The following is a 21,034-nucleotide window of genomic DNA, read 5'->3' as shown; positions in this document are numbered from 1 at the left end:
TTTATGAGGTATCTAGAATAGTCAAATTCATAGAAACAGAAAGTAGAACGGTGATTGCCAGAGACTGAGGGGAAGAGAAAGTGAGGAGTTATTGTTTAATGGGCATAGAGTTTCAGCTTAGGAAAATAAAAAAAGGCCCAGAGAGGGATGGTGGTGACAGTTACACAATGTAAATGTATTCATGTCACTGAACTGTATGCTTAAAAATGGTTAAAATGCTGAATTTTATGCTATGTATATTTTACTACAATAAAAAATAAAACACAATATGACTTCTGTAACAGAAGAGTTCAGAGTCCTAGAGATATGAAACCGTTAAGTGTAACTATGAACATAGTATAGATTGATGGATTCTAACTAATAATAGTAGGTACTATATCCTGCAATTGAGCCCCCAGTTCTGAAGAATTTTGACTTTCAGTATTCTGCAGCTTGGTCTTCAATTATTATTTTCCTTGTTATCTAAAGTTAGTGTTTTCAGATAATGGGGGAATAAAATAAGATCAGGGAATCCCACTGACATTTTCTCATTGTTTTACTTCTTTCAATGTGAAATTTATGAGTGATAATACTAAGATGCATAAAGCTAATACTAATACATGGTGGTTCTGTTGCAGAATTACAAATGGAGAATGCTAATTAAAATCAGATTCGTTGAAGGGTGTATGCTGGAAATGACAAATTGCTGCCCAGTCTTCATCTAAAGATGCTTGAGTTAATCTACTTTACACCAGCAGCTGACACAACTGCTGAAGGCAGATGCCACCTTGGGAACCTGGAACTGTTGGTTACAGTTAACAAATTCAACTCCCAGCAGAGGCAGCAGCCTGCATAGCTTATCTCTAAGCTTGGTGGAACATGTGTTGACAACCCCTGAAAAAACAGAGACCCCTGGAGTAGGAGTCATCAGTATTTCAAGCACAGCTCTGCCACTTAAAGCTACTGGGACCATCAGGAAATCACTCACTCCCTCTGAGTTGAATTTCCTCATCTGTAAATCAAGGTTGTTTTTGCCCATCCTCTTCATTTCTAAAAGCCCATGATCTACTACTGATCCACCCCCATATATTAGGAATCTTAAAGTGGTTCATGGAATAATAGTAGTGAGGCTGATCTCACTACTGGTGGGAGGGAGATGCAAGAGGGAGGGGATATGGGAACATATGTATATGTATAACTGATTCACTTTGTTATAAAGCAGAAACTAGCACACCATTGTTAAGCAATTATACTCCAATAAAAAAAAACTACAAGGAGATATCATCTCACATCTGTCAGAATTGCCATCATCAAAATATCTAGAAACAATAAATGCTGGAGAGGGTGTGGAGAAAAGGGAACCCTCTTGCACTGTTGGTGGGAATGTAAATTGATACAGCCACTATGGAGAACAGTATGGAGTTTCCGTAAAATACTAAAAATAGAACTACCATATGACCCAGCAATCCCACTACTGGGCATATACCCTGAGAAAACCACAATTCAAAAAGAGTCATGTACCAAAATGTTCATTGCAGCTCTATTTACAATAGCCAGGACATGGAAGCAACCTCAGTGTCCATCAGAAGATGAATGGATAAAGAAGATGTGGCACATGTATACAGTGGAATATTACTCAGCCATAAAATGAAATGAAAATGAGTTATTCGTAGTGAGGTGGATGGACCTAGAGTCTGTCATACAGAGTGAAGTAAGTCAGAAAGAGAAAAACAAATACTGTATGCTAACACATATATATGGAATCTAAAAAAAAAAATGTCATGAAGAACCTGGGGAAAAACAGGAATAAAGACACAGATCTACTATAGAATGGATGTGAGGATATGGAGAGCGGGTATGGTAAGCTGGGATAAAGTGAGAGAGTGTCATGGACATATATACACTACCAAATGTAAAATTGATAGCTAGTGGGAAGCAGCTGCATAGCACAGGGAGATCAGCTCAGTGCTTCGTGACCACCTAGAGGGGTGGGAAAGGGAGGGTGGGAGGGAGGGAAACGCAAGAGGGAAGAGATATGGGGACATATGTATATGTATAACTGATTCACTTTGTTATAAAGAAGAAACTAACACAGCATTGTAAAGCAATCATATCCAATAAAGATGTTTAAAAAAATTATGCAATGTGATTCACTATGTGAATGTACAGTAACAGAAAAAACACATAATCATCTCAACAGATTCAGAAAAAGCATGTGAAAAAATTTAACATCCATTCATGAGAAGAAAAAAATATACTCATCAAACTTGGAGTGAAAGAATACTTTATCAACATATTAAGCACATGACAAGATGCTCAACATCATTGGCTATTAATTAAAAGCAAATTGAAAACACAAGATACCATTAAACATCTATTAAAATATCTAAAATTGAAAACAAATAATAATGTGTTGGCAAGGATGCAGAGCAACTGAACTCTTATCCTTTGCTGTGGGAATGCAAAATGGTACAGTCTCTTTAGAAAACATTTCAGCAGTTTCTAAAATAATATTAAGTATACGTTTATCCTATGACCCAGTGATCCCGTGCTGAAGAGTAATGAAAACTTATATTTGCACATATTTTATATGAATATTAATAGGAACTTTACTCATAATCTCCAAAATCTAGAAAAAACTTAAATGTCCTACAGTTGGTGAAAGGGTAAACAAGCTGCTTTACATCTATACAGTGAAATGCTATTCATCAATAAAAATCAACTACTAATACATGCTTCCACATGGATGTATTATGCAAGTGGAAAAATCCTGGTTCGAAAGGGTACATGCTGTGCAATTTTATTAATTTAACATTCTAGAAAAGGCAAATTCTAAGGAAGCAGGATAGATCAGTTGTTTTTAGGGGTTAAGGTTGAGAGAAAGTGTTGTGTACAAAGGAAGAGCAAACTGAGGTAATTTGGGGGGTGATGGAAATGTTCTGTATCTTCACTATGGATAAGGTTCTATGAATATATTGAAACTCATAGAACTAGATAGCAAAAAGTGAGTTACTGGGCTTCCCTGGTGGCGCAGTGGTTGAGGGTCCGCCTGCCGATGCAGGAGACACGGGTTCGTGCCCCGGTCCGGGAAGATCCCACATGCCGTGGAGCAGCTGGGCCCGTGAGCCATGGCCACTGATCCTGCACGTCAGGAGCCTGTGCTCCGCAACAGGAGAGGCCACAACAGTGAGAGGCCCGCGTACCACAAAAAAAAAAAAAAAAAAAAAAAAAGTGAGTTACTATATAAAAATTGAAAAGATAAACTTTAAAATATTTTAAAGTATTTCAGTAAGGAAAGATATTGATATTTGACAAATCTGGGGTAATAGTTGACTAGAACTTAATTATATTCCTCTCTGTATTCTTCAAGTATAAAACTAAGTTTTGCTGTCAGAGTCAGAATAGTGGTCACTGACTGGGTAACAAATGAATCTTTGGGGTTGCTGACTTTGTGGGCATGTTTTATGAAAATTAATTGAGTCATACAGTTGTGATTTATACTGATGACAAATTAAAATTATGATAGAGTAATCACACTTCAGACATACCAAATGGAGTTGGGTGGCCATTGAGGTTCTGATCTTAGAAACAAACGTCTCTGCTCTACTGAGAGCCTGAACTTTATTTGAACTATACCAGACCCAAGTACACCATTAGCTGTATTGAGAACAAATTCTGCCAGCTGCAACAATATGGTCACAAGGCCCTGCCTTGTAGCTATGAAAACATTTCGGACCTCAACCAATCCTTAGTTAACAAGCACTCTTACTTCTTGCCAGCTCCAATTGTAATTATTGATAAACAACTGATGTAACTAACTGTAACCTTGTGGTATTTTGCCTTTATAAGCCTCCCACATTTTGTAGTCTGGTGAAATGCAATTCAAGTGCTTCTTGAACCTGTGTCTCCTGGATTGCAGTTCTAAAAAAAAAAAACCCAAAACACCTTCTTATTTCAATCATATCTCCATTTCTAAAATTTTGCTTAACAGTACATTTTTCCCTATATTTGCTATATTTCAATAAAAGCTTTATGCAACATAAAAATGAGAGTAACAATATTTTGTGTTCTTTTCAACTAAATGATTTTTATTTGTAGGAAGTATGAATATCATATCATCAAATTTAACCACATTACAAACACCACACAATATATGTGACCTTTGACAAATAACTTAATTGTCCTAGTAAAAGCAGTAATTGGAGTAATTCATACTTAAATTCCTTCCCATTCTAAATATCAATGATTACAAACTCATTTGTAAAAACACATTTACTAGATGCTTAGTAGCTATTTCTTTAGTTTTCCAAATTTCACCAACAAGGATTGGGAAACCAAGGCAAGTTTTAATTTCCTATTAAAAAGTATTTTCAACTGATTAAAACATATTTTTTAATTTTTTATTTAACTTGGAACATTTGCTTATTTTTAATCCTGCAGTTTTTCAGAGTAGGCATTGTGAAACTTCATTAACAAATATGTTAGGGAAAATGTTTCTTTTTGTTTATTTTTATAAATGCACACATGATTCTGGAGGGTTTTAGAATCATACAGTTGTTGGCTCTGGATGTCAGTGGTGGTGAGATGATAAAACTTTCTCTTAGGTATCTACTTTTTCAGTATAGACTGGAACAGAAAGGAAAGGGGTATGGAGGAAGAAGCAAATGATAAAAAGATTTTGAGGAATGTTTTATGAACTAGTTCAAATCTAACAGGAGAGATTCTATAAATATTTGAACAGGTGGCATCCTTCGATGTTTGTGGGTTCATGAGAACTGGCAGGATCATACTGAAAGTAGCTGATGGCCTGGTGTAATTCTTCAGATTGTACTGAGGTCTATATCATCGTGGTTTCCTTACTCATAAACTGTGGAGACAATGTATAAAGGCAGTATGGTGTGAGAAGTAACTTGGGTTCCAGAGTCAAGACAACTTGAGATTTGAATCAAGCTCAGCTACTTTGTAGCAAAGCAACCACTTTGCAGAGTCAGATGCCTTATGAGAGATAGAAATACCTACACAATGACTTAAATGCCATGAGAATTAAACAAAATTTGCATACAAGGTGCCTAGAACACATCTGACCCACAGTAGATGCTCAGTAAATACTAATTCATTTCTTCTGCTTCTTTCTGGAAAGAAGCAGATTGGGAATTCTACATAAAATGTTGGTTAATATTGATACTTTTCAAATTTGCTTTGAAAAATAAATGAAGATAAATCAATTGAAATAGATATCACCCACTAGTGATATTTAAAATTTTTGAGGAAAAACTGAGAATCTTTAGTCCAAAATTGTTCCACAATGAACAAAATTCCACATGAAAAAAGGCTAAAGGAAGACCCTATGAGGTTACAAATTCATCAATCTTATATCTCACATCTACCAAAGAGAATTAGACAAGCACTTTCAAAAAGTATTTGCTATAATCTCAAATATGTAAAATAAATTGTTGACAAACACAAGTTCATGTGCCTGATGTACAGTAAGGCCAAACAAAACTGAAAAGTTGGAATTTGGAGCAGAGAAATGTTTATTGCAAGGACCAAGCAAAGAGAATGGGCAGCTCATGTTCTAAAAAGCCTGAACCTCCAATGGTTTTGGGGAAAGAGTTTTTATAGGCAAAATTTGGGGGAAGGGTTGCAGGTTGTATAACCCTCCTCTGGTGGGGAAATAACAGGGTGTTCCAGGAATCTCAATCATCAGCCTTCTAATTCCAACCAGTCTGGGGTCCATGTGCTTGTGCTCTGCCTGAAGTTGCCATCCTCCACCTGAGTGAGGGTCTTAGTTCCTGTAGAAGAGCTCTGTATTAGATTGTTATATAAGTGTATCTCCTGAGGAGGAACCAACAGTCTGCCCCATCCCAGCACTATTGTTTCTTGACTGCCTTTCCTTTTTTTCTGCATTCCCTCACTCCTCTAATTAAGAACTGAACCTGCCCTTTGGAACCCAGTGAAGATCTAGAAGGCTGAAAACCTTTTTCCTACGAACAAGAAATAGGGGACAAAGAAAGGTTTTTGTACCTGGGAGGGAACCACAAGAGTCCTGCTCGGTTTCAAAATTTCATTCTCTCATGTATATGTACACATATACACACATTCATGTAAAAGGTCTGAAAAGACATACATGAAATATCAATTATAGTTATCTCTAGGAAGTGGAATATTAGAGTGCTTTTTTTCTTTTCTAATAATTAACCTTATTTAATAAATTTCATACACAGATAACTTTAATAATCAGAAAAGATAGTAAATATATTAAAAATAGGTTTCCAACTTTAGCTTATCTTTGCTGGCTTTAAATCTTGATAGGTTGTTATGATGAAGCCTATAAAAATGGTCATGGAAGAGAACACAGAGAAAAGAGCTGTTTTTTACAAAAAGATATACACTTAAAGTCACTTTTTCCTTAAAGTGAATCTTTCCTGCTTTAAATCACGTGTCAAGATAAAGATTCCTTTTCAGTGCACTAGGATAGCAAATCTCCAGTTCTGTTATAATACAAAGAACACATTAATATTAGAATGGAATGAGAACAGACCCTGGAGCCCATCAGGTAAAAATAGTATGAAGACACAAGAGGTCAATGTGGGAAATACAGCTGGCTTAGTGTTCAAAACACCACATCAGCAAAACTCATAAAGACAGGGAGGTTCTTAAGAGTAGAAAATGAGACCAACCAGTGACCATTCAGCTTACTGACCATAAGCCCTACATTTCCTGAGACTATGAAGCACTCATACACTAAGAGAAAGTACAGCTGTGAACGCAAATGCACAGTACAGTACAATGGAGAAGATAAAAGCTCGGAATCGGGCAAAGCAACAGAGAAATTTTTGGAAGCCAAGAAAATATTCAACAGCAGAATCCACAGAAGTCATGAAAACAATACTAGATTATAAACAAGTATTTATGAATTCTGTATTGACTTGGTATTTACATTATACAACTACAAAGGAAAAAAATTTTAATTCAATTCCACCACTCTGAAGTACAGTAATTGATTTCTTCCTTTCACTCTTTGTGTGTGTGTCTGTGTGTGTGTGTGCATGTGTGTGTATGTGTGTGTGTGTCTGTGAGAGAGAGAGAGAGAGAGAAGAAGAAGGAGAAGGAGAAGAAGAATTTTTTTTTTTTTTTTGCGGTACGCGGGGCTCTCACTGTTGTGGCCTCTCCTGCCGCGGAGCACAGGCTCCGGACACGCAGGCTTGGCAGCCATGGCTCACGGGACCAGCCACTCCGCGACATGTGAGATCTTCCTGGACCGGGGCATGAACCCGTGTCCCCTGCATCGGCAGGTGGATTCTCAACCACTGCGCCACCAGGGAAGCCCATCAATAACTATTTTTTATTGAGATATAACTGACACCTAACTTCACATTAGTTTCAGGTGTACAACATAATGATTTGATATTTGCATATATTCTGAAATGATCGTCACAATAAGTCTAGTTAACATCCATCACCACACACAGTTACAAACACTTGTTTTTTTCTTGTGATGAGAACTTTCAAGATTTACTCTCTTAGAAATTTTCAGATAGGCAATACAGTATTATTAATATAGTTACCATGCCATACATTATATCCCTATGACTTACTCATTTTATAGCTAAAAATTTGTACCTTTTTACCCCCTTCCCTCATTTTGGCTATCCCCCTGCCTCAGGCAACCACCAATCTGTTTTCAATATTCATGAGCTCATTTTTGTTTGATTTTTATTTTGGGGATTTTTAATTTAAGATTCCATATATCATACAGTATTTCTCTTTTTCTTTCTGACTTATTTCACTCAGTATTATGCCCTCAAGTTCCATGCCTGTTGTTGCAAACAAGATTTCATTTTTTATAGCTGAATAATATACCACATTTTCTTTTTCCATTCATCTGTTGGTGGACACTTAGGTTGTTTCCATGCCCTGGCTTTTGCAAATAAGGCTGTACTGAATGTGGAGGTGCATATATCTTTTTTAATTAGCATTTTCATTTTCTTTGGATAAATATCCAGAAGTAAAAAAACTGGATCACATGGTAGTTTTTTTTTTTTTTTTTTTTTTAGACTTTTGTGCTTTGGTTTTGTATCCCACAACTTGGTGAACTCAGTTATTTGTTATAATTGTTTTGTGGGGGGATCGTTAGGGGCCTCTGCTTTTATTATTTATTTATTTATTTATTTATTTATTTATTTATTTATTTATTTATTTATGGCTGTGTTAGGTCTTCATTTCTGTGCGAGGGCTTTCTCTAGTTGTGGCAAGCGGGGACCACTCTTCATCGTGGTGCGTGGGCCTCTCACTATTGCGGCCTCTCTTGTTACGGAGCATAGGCTCCAAATGTGCAGGCTCAGTAGTTGTGGCTCACGGGCCTAGTTGCTCCGTGGCATGTGGGATCCTCCCAGACCAGGGCTTGAACCTGTGTCCCCTGTATTGGCAGGCAGATTCTCAAACACTGCACCACCAGGGAAGCCCCATGGTAGTTTTATTTTTAATTTTTTGAGGAACCTCCATACTATTTTCCATAGCAAATGAACCAGTTGACTTCCCCACCAACAATGCACAAGTGTTTCCTTTTCTCCACATCCTTGCCAAACTTGTTATTTTTTGCCTTTTTGATAATAGCTATTCTAACAGGTAAGAGGTAATATCTCATTGTGATTCTGAATTGTATTTCCCAGGTGATTAGTGATGTTGAGTACCTTTTCATGTATCTTTGGCATTTGAATATCTTTTTTGGAAAAATGTCAGGTCAGGTCCTCTGCCCATTTTTTAATCAGATTTTTTTTTTTTTGCTATTAAGTTGTATGAGTTCCTTATAGATTTTGGATATTAACCCCTTATCAGATATATGATTTGCAAATACTTTCTCACATTCAGCAAGTTGCCTTTTCATTTTGTTGATGGTTTCCCTTGCTGTGCATTTACAATATACAGACAATTACAAAGGAAAAACAAGCCTATTCCATCCCTCTGAAATAATTGATTTCTTTTTTGCATTCTTTTACTTTGCACTTATAAAATAAATGACATGGAGATGTAATGTACACCATGGTGACTATTGGTAATAATACTATACTGTATATTTAAAAGTTGCTAAGAGTAGATCTTAAAAGTTTCCATCACAAGAAAAAAAATTTTGTTATTATGTGTGGTGATGGATGCTAACTAGAATTACTGTGCTGATCATTTTTCAATGTATAAAAATATAGAATCATTATGTTGTACACCTGAAACTCATATAATGTTATATGTCAGTTATATATCAATTATAAAAACATAGAATGTGCAAATTATATTTCCCTGCACAGGAGATATATATATATATATATATATATATATATAAGTTATACACATAATACATATATGCAGATATATCTATTTTTTTCAAACTTGAAATCATAATGTAGATTCCATATTGTCTTCTAATTTTTCACTTGACATTTTACTTTGAATATTTCTCTAAGCCATTATATTCTTGAAGACAAGCTTTGCTTCAGCTCACTATTAATTCTATTATGAATATATTAAAATTTGATAATTTCTTTTAAATAAAAATCTAACATTTTTGTACATAAATTTTGTGTACCTCTTTTGTTTTCCTGGAATTCATTGGGTTAAAGATGTTTACAGTCTCACCAAATGATTGTCCAGAATTCTGTGACAATTTGCATCTTAATCAAGGCATTATAACATTTAACATATCTTTTTTAATTATCGATTTTATGGGTCAAAAATAAAAATCTCCCACTGATTTTAATTTTAAATTATGAGGTTGGACCTTTTATAATTATTTGTGATTTATATTTATCCTGAGAATTGCTTAGCATAGTTTTAATTGATGATGTCTTTCTGTTCTTGACAATTTATGTAAATGCTTTAAGAATTTATTTCTAATTAAAGTACTTGAGATGCACCAGACAATCAGTGGAGCATAGTAAGTGCAGTTGGGTAGGTGACAATCCTGATACTGATTATTAAAAGCCTTCTTTTGATATTCTCTAGTAGGATCAAGGAGTACCAGTGTCTTTGATTTATTTATATACAGTAACTTATTGTAAAAATAATACATGCATATTGAAAAAATAAAAATGATAAGAAAGACTTTAAAATATAAGTGTCTCCCTGATTCCCAGTACCAACTCCCAAGGTTTTTCATAAATTATATAGATAAACATATACATATATTTCATTTGTTTTACATGTTCATACATATATATATAATATATATATGTACATGCTATTCTTATATAACTTGTCTTGTTTTTTACCTAACACTATTTTGGAACTGTTTCCACAGCCATTTATCTATATCCCTACAAAAATGTTGGAATGGGCATTCTTTTGTGTATGTGTTTGTCCCCTGACACACATGTATAAGTATTTACATAAGATAAATGCTTAGAGCTGAAATCTCTGGGTCAGTGGATGGTGTTTACACACTAAATTTTGGTAGATAATGTTAAACTGACTCCCTCCAAAGATCAATTATATTACATTTTACTCAATATGGTAAGAGTGCTCCAGTTTCCCTACATCATTGAAAACACTGAAAGTCAGAAAAAAGGAAAGGGAAACCATCTAAATATATAACACTCTGAATGGCTTGGGTAAAGTGAACACAGACTCCTTTACCAAACTCTTAAATATAAATAAGATTTAGCTTTGAAATCTGAGTGACAAAGATTTGGAACAATAAAAGTGCATCTTGCATTATTCAACATATAACAAAAATTGGAGATACCTGTTATCTTTAAAAGGTAGCATTGTCAGGAAATATAATTCAAAATGGATTTGAGGAAAAAATATAAATAATTGTCTTAAATAGCTTCTGAGAGAAACTGGGTTCTAAATCTTTGAGGATGGCTTCTGGGAAGAGGATTTTGACATTCCTTAGTGTATACTTCCACAGGTCTGTATAAGGAACAGGATACTGTTCTGCATGCTTGATATTATTTTTAGATCTTTGGTGTACTGAATGGTTAATTATGCAATCCACCAAAAGAACTAGTAAATTTTAAATGGTGTTTAGTTTGTCAAAATAAGTAAAATAATATAAAGCCACAACATCAAAATTTGTACTGTTGCTATGGCTGGCAAATGGAAAACATCTTTAAAAACTAATGCTTTACTGATCTATTTATTCCCAATCCCTCATTTTTGTTTGTTTTTTCCAAAACAAATATGATGGTTCTGGGACTGAAGAATTCCACTTTCTATAACTGATGTCATAACTGATGATTCATTGGAGATTACCTTAAATCCTTCTTACTTTATTGTGTGGCCTTCTTTCCATTTTCTGGACTCCAATTAGGCTAACCTGTTAAAATCGACTTAGCCACAGCTCCCTGGCTCCCCTTACCCCTCTAGGATGGAATGATTAGGGTCTTCAAAGGCATAAACAAGAATAACTTTAGAGCACTTTTCCCCTAAGATTTAAAAGCTAGTACCACTAATCAGGCTGCAGGCAATCTCCACAGTCTGACCTTCTAATCTCAAAGAAGCAGATGAAAAAAGAAGGAGAAGCTTGCATTTACCTGAAAATGGGGACTGAGTTTTCCCGGCTGGCTCTGTTTCATTCCTCTTAGAGAGTGTATAAAGAACTCACTCATTTTCTTCTGATTTAGTAATCCGGAACTCAGCTGTGGAAGAGGGCAACTGTTTAATTCCAGAAAATTTGCATATATGAGATGAAGAAAGAGTAGTTTCTCTTTTTTCCCATCTAGCAAGTCATATTACTCTTGATAATTTTTGGGGGGCCAGAGGAGGGAAACTTACACATTACAATGTGTCTTGTGCTGCATAAAAATCTATAGAAATCTATAGAACTGACATTTCAGAAACACCCATGCTGAAAAGATCATAATCAGAGTGAGTCTGAGAAAGAGAGAAATAATGCCTTAGTAAAAATAGATTCCTCCCTAGAGTGACCCAGTTTCTAGGAAAGGATTCATTAAGAAAATATCCAGTCTGGCAAGTATGCCATATATCTCAAGACTAGTATTATTTACATGATTTTCAGAAAATTAGCTTGTCCACAAGAGATTTTAATCCAAAGAACCCTAGATTCCCTGCATGAAGAGAGATGTGTATTCTAATTCTATATTTAATATTGTGTGCAGTGCTTAGAGTGAAATTTATGGTATTGATTGGATATATCAAAAAAGAAAAAAAAGATCTAAAATCAGTAATCTAAAGCTTTCAACTTATGAAACTAAAGAAGAAGAACAAACTAAATCAAAAGAAAGAAAGGAAGAAAGACAGAAAGGAAGAAGGAAAGAAAGAAAGAGAAAAAGAAGAAATAAGAATTATAGCAAAAGCAAAGAAATTGCAAACAGGAGAATAATCAATGAAATCAAAAGCTAGGTCTTTAAGAAAGTCAATAAAATCAAGAAGCCTCTAGCCAGCCTAAGAAAAAAAAGAAAGAGTATAAAAATTACTGATATCAGAAATGAATGAGGACACACCACTACAGATCAAAGAAACATTAAAGGGATAAAAAAGGAGTATATGAACAACTCTGTATCTACAAATTTGATAACCTGGAAGAAACAGACCAATTCCTTGAAAGATGCAATCTGCTAAAACTCACAAGAGGAGAAATAAACAATCTGAATAGACTTATATCGATTAAAACATTGAATCAATAATTAATAATGTTCTAAAATAGAAAATACCAGGTGCAGATGGGTTCACTTGTGAATGCTACCAAACATTTAAGAAAAATAATATACTAATTCTCCATAATTTTTTTCCAGAGATAAAAGCAGAGGGAATATTTCCTAACTCATTCTGTGAAGCCAGCATTACCCTAATACCAAAACCAGACAAAGACATTACAAGAAAACTACAGGACCATACCTCTAAAGAACATACATGCTAAATTTCTCAATAAAATATTAACAAATAGAATCCAAAAATGTGTAAGAAGAATTATACAACCCAACCAAGTAGGATTTATTCCAAGTATGAAAGGTTAGTTCAACTTTTAAAAATTAATTAATATAATCCATCACATCAACAGACAAAAAAAAGTACATGATTATATCAATAAATTCAGAAAAAATCTTTGAGAAAATCTAACACCTATTCAAATAAACTCTCAGCAAACTTGAGAGAGGGAAACTTCCTTAACTTGATAATTAACATCTACAAAATCCCACAGATAACATTGGACTTAATGGTGAGAAACTCCAAGCTATCCCACCCAGATTAGGAACAAGGCAAGAATGTTCTCTCTCATCACTGCTGCATGTCCTAGCTAATGCAATAAGACAAGAAAATTAAATAACATACATATTGGTAAGAAAAAAATTCCTGGAAATAATGTGTAATCATAGCAAGGTTCCAGGACAAAAGTTTAATACATAAAGGTCAATAACAAGTAGAATTTGAAATTAAACACATTACTATTTACAGTAACATCAAAAAAAATGAAATACTTAGGTATAAATATAACAAAATACGTACAAGATATACATGAAGAAAACTATAAAACTCTAATGAAAGAAATCAAACAACTAATTAAATGATACGACATTCCATGTTCATAGGTAGAGACTCAAAATTGTTATGTCAGTTCTCCCCAACTTGATCTATAAGTTCAACACAATCCTAATCAAAATCAAGTTATTTTGTGGATATCAACAAATTGAGTCTAAAGTTTATATGGAGAGGCAAAAGACCCTGTTGATATTTAGTAAAAGAAGCTAAGAACTGATGTCCACACTAAAACCTTCACATGAATGTTTATAGAATCTTTATTCATAATTGCCAAACTTGGAAGCAACCAAGATGTCTTCTGGATATTGTAAAAGAGACGAGTGTCTGCCAGGGAATAAGGGTTAGGAGGAATAAATAGGCGGATCACAGAGAATTTTTAGGACAGTGAACTATTATTTATGATACTACAATGGTGGAAACATGTCATTTTACATTAGTTAAAACCCGTAGAATGGACAATACCAAGAGTGTATCCTCATGTAAACTATGGATTTGGGGTGGTAATGATGTGTTAATGTAGGTTCATCAACTGCAACTACAAACACCACTCTGGTGGGGAAATGTTGATAGCGGAGGAGGTTGTGCATGTGTGGCAGCAGCAGTTGTATGGGAACTTTGTACATTTTATCCAATTTTGCTGTGAACCTAAAACTTCTCTAAAAAATAAAGTTTATTAAAAAATTTTTTTTTAAACTAAAGAAAGGATAATGTGTTATTTTCCTTGTTACAACACCATCTGGATAACATTTTAATTTTACACACAGGTCTTTTCATTCCAGCTATGGCATCTCAGTATCAATCACCAAAACAAACAAAGCAAAACAAAAATAATTTTAAAGTAAACACACACACACAACATAGGCTACCATCACTATTAAAGTTACAAAATTAAAAAAATGCTACAATCATTAAGGAAAAAGTTTGAAATGTAATTCTTTGAAACAACAAAAGATGTTCATGACAACATTATTTTAGTGTTTTGTTATAACATTAAATTACAGTTATTTTTAATTAAAAATTTTATTTTATATAAATGTATTATTTTCATCTAAAATTTCAGGGGTCAGCTTCAATTGAATTAATAGTTTTTAATCGGGGGTCTGAAAACTTATTTGGTGAAGGACCAATATTTAATATTATTGGCTTTGCAGGCAATAAGGTCTCTGTCACACTCAGTTTTGCCTTTGTAGCATGAAAGCAGTCATGGGCAATATTAAATGGATGGACATGGCTGTGTTCCAATAAACTCTTATTTATACAAATGGAAGGCAGGCTGATTTGTGCAGCAGGCTATAGTTTGCCAAACCCTGATCTATATAGCAAACACTTAACTAGAACCACTTTTCCAGGGTGTTATGGCTACTCATGGAATAAAATATTACTATTTTATAACTACTATAATATTACTACTGTTAATACCATTGAATTTTTTTTCCTTTCTCAATGGAAGACACTATTCTAATTTTGAGCTCTAAAATTTCATGACATTTTACGATTCCTTAGCTATAGGTAGCTAATTTCATTATATCTAAACTTTATCTTTTTGTTGATTAATGTAAATCAAATTACATTTAAATAATACCACTAAAGCTCATTCTAAAAAGATCACTGGGTGAATACTCATAAAATGAAGATTCTCCCAACCAATAAGGAGTTTCTCCACTAGTATATGAATGTCTGTATCCATATACTTTTCCTTCCTTCTTATTGTAGATCAACTGTCAGTACTGTGAAGGTTAATCCATCTCTACACTGGAACACCAGGACCACCCCTCCAGCCTACTGAAGAACATGGCTCCAGAAATTCTCCGTCTTTTCTCCTATACTGTTCTTAACTGTATCTCCTCTGCTGAATCATTCCCATCAGTTCATTTCCATGCTACTTGCCTTAAAAATAAATCTCGTCTTCCCTCTTTCCCAAACTGCTACTGCCCATGTCTCTGCTCTCCTTCAAAGAATTGTCTGTAGGCCTGTGCTGTCTCCAGTTGCTTCCTACCCCTAAACTGTTTTTGTCAAGTTTCCCAATACTCTAATGGTGTTCAATTCAACTGTTGATTTTTTACTCCATCATATCTGACCTCAAAACATTTGAGATAGTAAATTACTCTCTTTTCTTGGAAAAACTTTCTTCACTTGGCTTCAAGCTCACCATCCACTTGTACCTGTCTCTTACCTAACAGTCCCTTCCTTCTTATCCTTCCTTGTGGTTGCTCCTCTTCTTAACATCTTAATATAAAAGTGCCCAGGGCTCTGTCCTCAAACTTCTCTTTTCTATCTAATCTCACTCCATTGGTGATCTTATTCAGTCTCTTGGCTTTATAAGCCACTTATATAATGATGACCTTCAGAATCCAACAGCCTCTTACCACCTCCTCTGCCATCTCCAGGACCAGAGCCACTATCATCTTTTGTCTGAATTAGTGCAATAACCTCCCCCAAGGTCTCTTTTTGCTTCTTCTTCACTTTCTCTCCTCCTTCTACTCTTTTCTCAAAAAGTCATCATTACGTTGATGTTACTCTGTGCACCCTATTTAAAATAACAAGACCTCTGTCACTCCCCCAGCACTCACTGTTACCCTTACCCATCTTTAGGCTTCTTCCTGGCAAGTTTTACCTTCTAACTAGTATATAATTTGCTTTAAAGATTATGTTTATTATCTGTGTCCTCTCTCAAAATATAATCTAGTAATGAGAACATTATTTTTAATCTATTTTTCTATCTACTGTTTCCAACATGACACATAGTAGGTTCTCAATAAATATTTTTGAATGAATAAATTTATTCAATTTATATTTTGCATGCCAAGGTATTATTTTCCTATTCATTAAAAATGTATAGTTTCAAAATGTAGGGAGCGTCCAAAATATTTTAGAAAGCTGCTTATCTCATTCACTTATACCCACATACACATTTTATATATATATATATTTATAATAAATTACACATACAATCAATTTATATAATCATATAATATAAAATTATATAGTAATATAAAATATAAATTTCCATACATACAGAAGATATATGACATATTACTATGTTTACATATTATATAACAATATATAATAAATTACATATATTGTATTTATATAGAATATAACACAATCTATTATAACATATATAATGCATGAGATAAGCAGCTAGACAAAGTATTCTAGATGTATCTTATATTTTGATTCTATAAATTTTTAAACATTATAAGAAAGTATCTTTGCATATAAAAATTTTTATAATAAATTTACATTTATTTATTATATGTATAGGCATATCTTGGAGATACTATATGTTCAGTTCCAGGCCCCCTCAATAAAGTGAATATCACAATAAAGTGAGTCATAGGAAGTTTTTAGTTTCCCAGTGTATATAAAATTATGTCTGCCCTATACTGTAGTCTATTGTATACATTAGCATTATGTCTTAAAAAAAGTACATACCTTAATTTTAAAATACTTTATTGATAAAAAAGCTAACCATCACTTGACCCTTCTGTGAATCATAATCTTTTTACTGGTGAAAGGTATGAAATATTTGGAGAATTACCAAAATGTGACACAGAGAGAAAAAATGAGCAAATACTGTTGAAGAAACAGCACAGATTAATTTGCTTGACATAGGGTTGTTACAAAACTTCAGTTTGTAATAAACATAGTATTAGTGAAGCACAATAAAGCAAAATGCAATAAAATGAGGTATGTCTGCCTGTAATTAAATTTCATAAAGATATATGTAATAAGTTTGCATATAAAATAAATTATATGTGTATAATAAGCATGTGTATATGTGTATATAAATATATATGTGTATATGTCTATCTATCTACCTATCTATCTATCTATCTATGTCAGGATGGGCCAGAATTGCTTCACAAGAAAGTCACTCTCAGAATGTCAGTGGTTTCACACCACAAGAATTCTTTCTCCATCTTTCTATATGTACAATACGAGTCTGCAGAGAAGCTCATGCCACATAGTCACTGAGGCATCCAGGTCAATCTGCGTCTCTCCACAATGTCGCTTCTCATGAACAATTTGAAAGAAGGTTTTTCCCCAGTTAAACTCACCACTATTCTTTAGTACTTTATCTATTAGAACTTGACTTCACCTTAACCTTTCTTCTGAAACGGGTTTTTCAATAATCAGCAAAGTTTACAAAGTACAGTGGACTTTTCTCAGAAATGATTGTCTCTTTGCAACTTCGATACTGCTTTTAATACTTCTTTCTTCTTGAAAGTCTTCCTCCAGTTCTGTGACCCTGTAATATCCGGATTTATTTTCTACTCGGATCATTTTTGGTCTCCTTCTTTGTCTCATCTTTGGACTCCCTCAATATAAGCATTCTCCAAAAAGTTTTGTCCTTAAGACTTTTCTCCTTCCCTCTTTAGTAATTTCATTCCAGCCACTACAGTTTTTGAAATTGTCCTATATGAGTTGCTGCCAGTGCATGAAGGCAAGAATATAGAATATATTAAATAAGGTCTGGAAATAAAGAGGCAACATGTTCATTATTTAAAATAATTTGATTGTGTACGTAGAAAATCCAAGTGACTTTGCAGATGAGCTTTTAAATTAAGATAGTACAGCAATATTGCTGGACCCAAAACCAATTTGCAAGAGTCAATAGGGTTTTATACACCTGCAGAAAACAGTTAAAAATATAATAAATATAATAACAAAGCAACCATATAATACAATATATCACAATAACAATAACAGAATATAATAGTCTTAAGGAAATCTAAGAGAAATGTGAAAGATCCTTAAATATTTTTAAAAAACAGAATAAATGTAGAGATATATTGTACTAGTGAATGAGAAGTGTATTACAAAAAATGATAATTATCCTCAAATTATTCTCTAAAAAATTCATTCTAAATCAAAATTCAACATGGTTCCTTATGGAACTTAAGCTGATTCTAAAGTCCACATGGAATTATTAAAGGCCAAGAACAGTCAAGATTATTTTGAAGAAGATAAAGAATGAAATAATACTTATCCTAGAATTAATTACAGCAATTTAAAGACCATGATATTGTTACAAAAATAGATAAGCTTACTAATAAGGGGAAGCAGAGAGCAGTGAAGCAGATGCATAAATAGATGGAAACTTGGCAAGTGACAGATACATATTGTATTGGGATAATTAAATATCTATATTTTTAAAATATACCTATCATGCTCATATTTAAATATAAACAAACTGTACCTGTAAATTTTTATTTCTTGGAGTGAAAACATCTGAAACAAATGTGGTAAGATGTTAATAAATTTTTCATCCCAAGTAGTAGGTGCCTACATAGCTATCATATACTGTCTATAAGTGTGTGTTTTTCTTTAATATAGGAATTTACTGAAATAGTTTAACTAAGGAATAACATAATGATGGATATATATGATTTTAAAAGATTATTTTGACAACTATTGGAGGATGGAGCTATTTAAAAGGAAGACTAAATTGAGAAACTAAGTAAAGCGACATTACAATAGTTTTGGGAAGAAAAAGGCCAATGAGATCTCGAAGTTGAAGCAGTGGTGATAGACAAGAGAAGTGTTTGGGGACAAATTTAGGAAATAAAATGTCAATTATTCAAATGCAGTGTATGGCGTGGATTTTGTATGAGGAGATGCTTAAGGGAGAGGGCAGGCTTAAAGACTACCCATAAGTTTTTAAGTTTGCTAACCAAATGGAATTTTGGTGCCAATAATCATGGAAGAGAATATAGAAGGAGGGAGAGGTCAGCAAGGTGTGAGGTTTGGGAAGGATTAATGATGAGTTCTGCATAGGATATAGTGAGTAAATGTACCTATACATTTGTTATATTATAAATGTAAATGTAGGGCATTACTTTAGATTATTTTGTAGCAATCTTTTCTAACCCATTCACTTCGAGCAAACAAATTATTAACTTATTAACTCCTGGCCTATTAGACAGTAAGGTGGACAAAGATATAAATACAAGGAAATAGAGATACCAACTGCTTGTCATGTCTCTAATCTCTTAGTCATTGATTCAAGGTAATACATTTTCACTCTGAGTTTCTCTTTGGCATCCATATGGTTAGGGTAGACTAGGTTTGAGAAACCAACAAGACTTAAGTAACAGTGTCAGGAGGGTAGGATGGCAGAAAGCAAGCAACCTCACTGCAATAAAGTTCCATCATTTCCTCTTCTGTCTGAATGATTGTGAAATCTGCTTAATCAGCCCGTTCCTACCTTCTCAGTGCCAGAAGCATCTATTCCACCATATATTTATAATTTACCAGAATATGATAAATTATAAATATATTATCATTTATGATAATCTTTTTGGCTTATGAGAAAAGGAGATCAGATGTCAGTCTATGCATAGAGAATTTTCAGAAGAATATTGTTATTGTGTCAAAATAGGGAAAAGTTAGAGTCATACAAAACATATTTTTAAATTAATTTTTATTTGAGTATAGTTGCTTTACAATGTTGTGTTAGTTTCTACTGTACAGCCAAATGAATAGCTATACATATACATATATACCCTCTTTATTGGATTTTCTTCCCATTTATGTCATAAAACATATTTTGATTTATAATATACTGCTTTCAGAGACTATAATTGTGTACTGATCCACAAGTCTTATCCATAAAGAAGAAATTAAATGATTAATGTTAGTTAAATTGTATCCCATAAGCAAGGCAAAGAAATTGCACTGATAGGGCTTCCCTGGTGGCGCAGTGGTAAGAATCTGCCTGCCAGTGCAGGGGACACGGGTTCGGGCCCTGGTCCGGGAAGATCCCACATGCCACGGAGCAACTGGGCCCATGTGCCACAACTACTGAGCCTGCTCTCTGGAGCCTGCGGGCCACAGCTGCTGAAGCCCGCGTGCCTAGAGCCCGTGTTCCGCAAAAAGAGAAGCCACTGCAATGAGAAGTCCATGTGCCACAATGAGGAGTAGCCCCCATTCGCCACAACTAGAGGAAGCCCACGCACAGCAATGAAGACCCAACGCATCCAAAAGTAAAAAAAAAAATAATAATTAAAAAACAAGAAATTACACTGATAAATACTTTTACTTCTTAGAGTAGGTCTTAGAGGTGGTCCAATGGTTGAGACTCTGTGCTTCCTTTGCAGGGGGCATGGGTTTGATCTCTCGTCAGGGAACTAAGATCCTGTATGTTGCACAGTGCGGTCACAAAATAAAATAAAGGTGCATTTTTTAATAAAATGAAAAATACACCTGTATTCCTGTGTTGAGGTATGTAGAAGTAAAAGCAGCCAACACCTGAAAGTGCTACAGGGGAAACAGTGTCCTCAGGGAAGAGCTACATTTCAACTAATGTTATAAGGTGAAAGAAACATTAATAGAAGGAGTTAAAGACATAAGGAATTTTGATGGAACCTTGATTTCCAGGTAACATTGTGCAAGGACTCCAGACAATGTACAATGTACATACATATTTATGGAGCTTTTTTTTTTTAGCAATTTGGGGATTGAAGTCTAGGGAATGAGAACTGACCTGGGAGTCCCAAGTGTCTTGTGGAGACAGACAAGAACAAGAATAAAGGGCCTCCTGAGATCAGCAAAAATG

The sequence above is a fragment of the Mesoplodon densirostris genome, chromosome 13 (genome assembly GCF_025265405.1).
Source record: "Mesoplodon densirostris isolate mMesDen1 chromosome 13, mMesDen1 primary haplotype, whole genome shotgun sequence".
NCBI classification, from domain to species: Eukaryota; Metazoa; Chordata; class Mammalia; order Artiodactyla; family Ziphiidae; genus Mesoplodon; species Mesoplodon densirostris.
The sequence above is the reverse complement of the archived record's forward strand: the minus strand, read 5'-3'. Positions refer to the sequence as shown.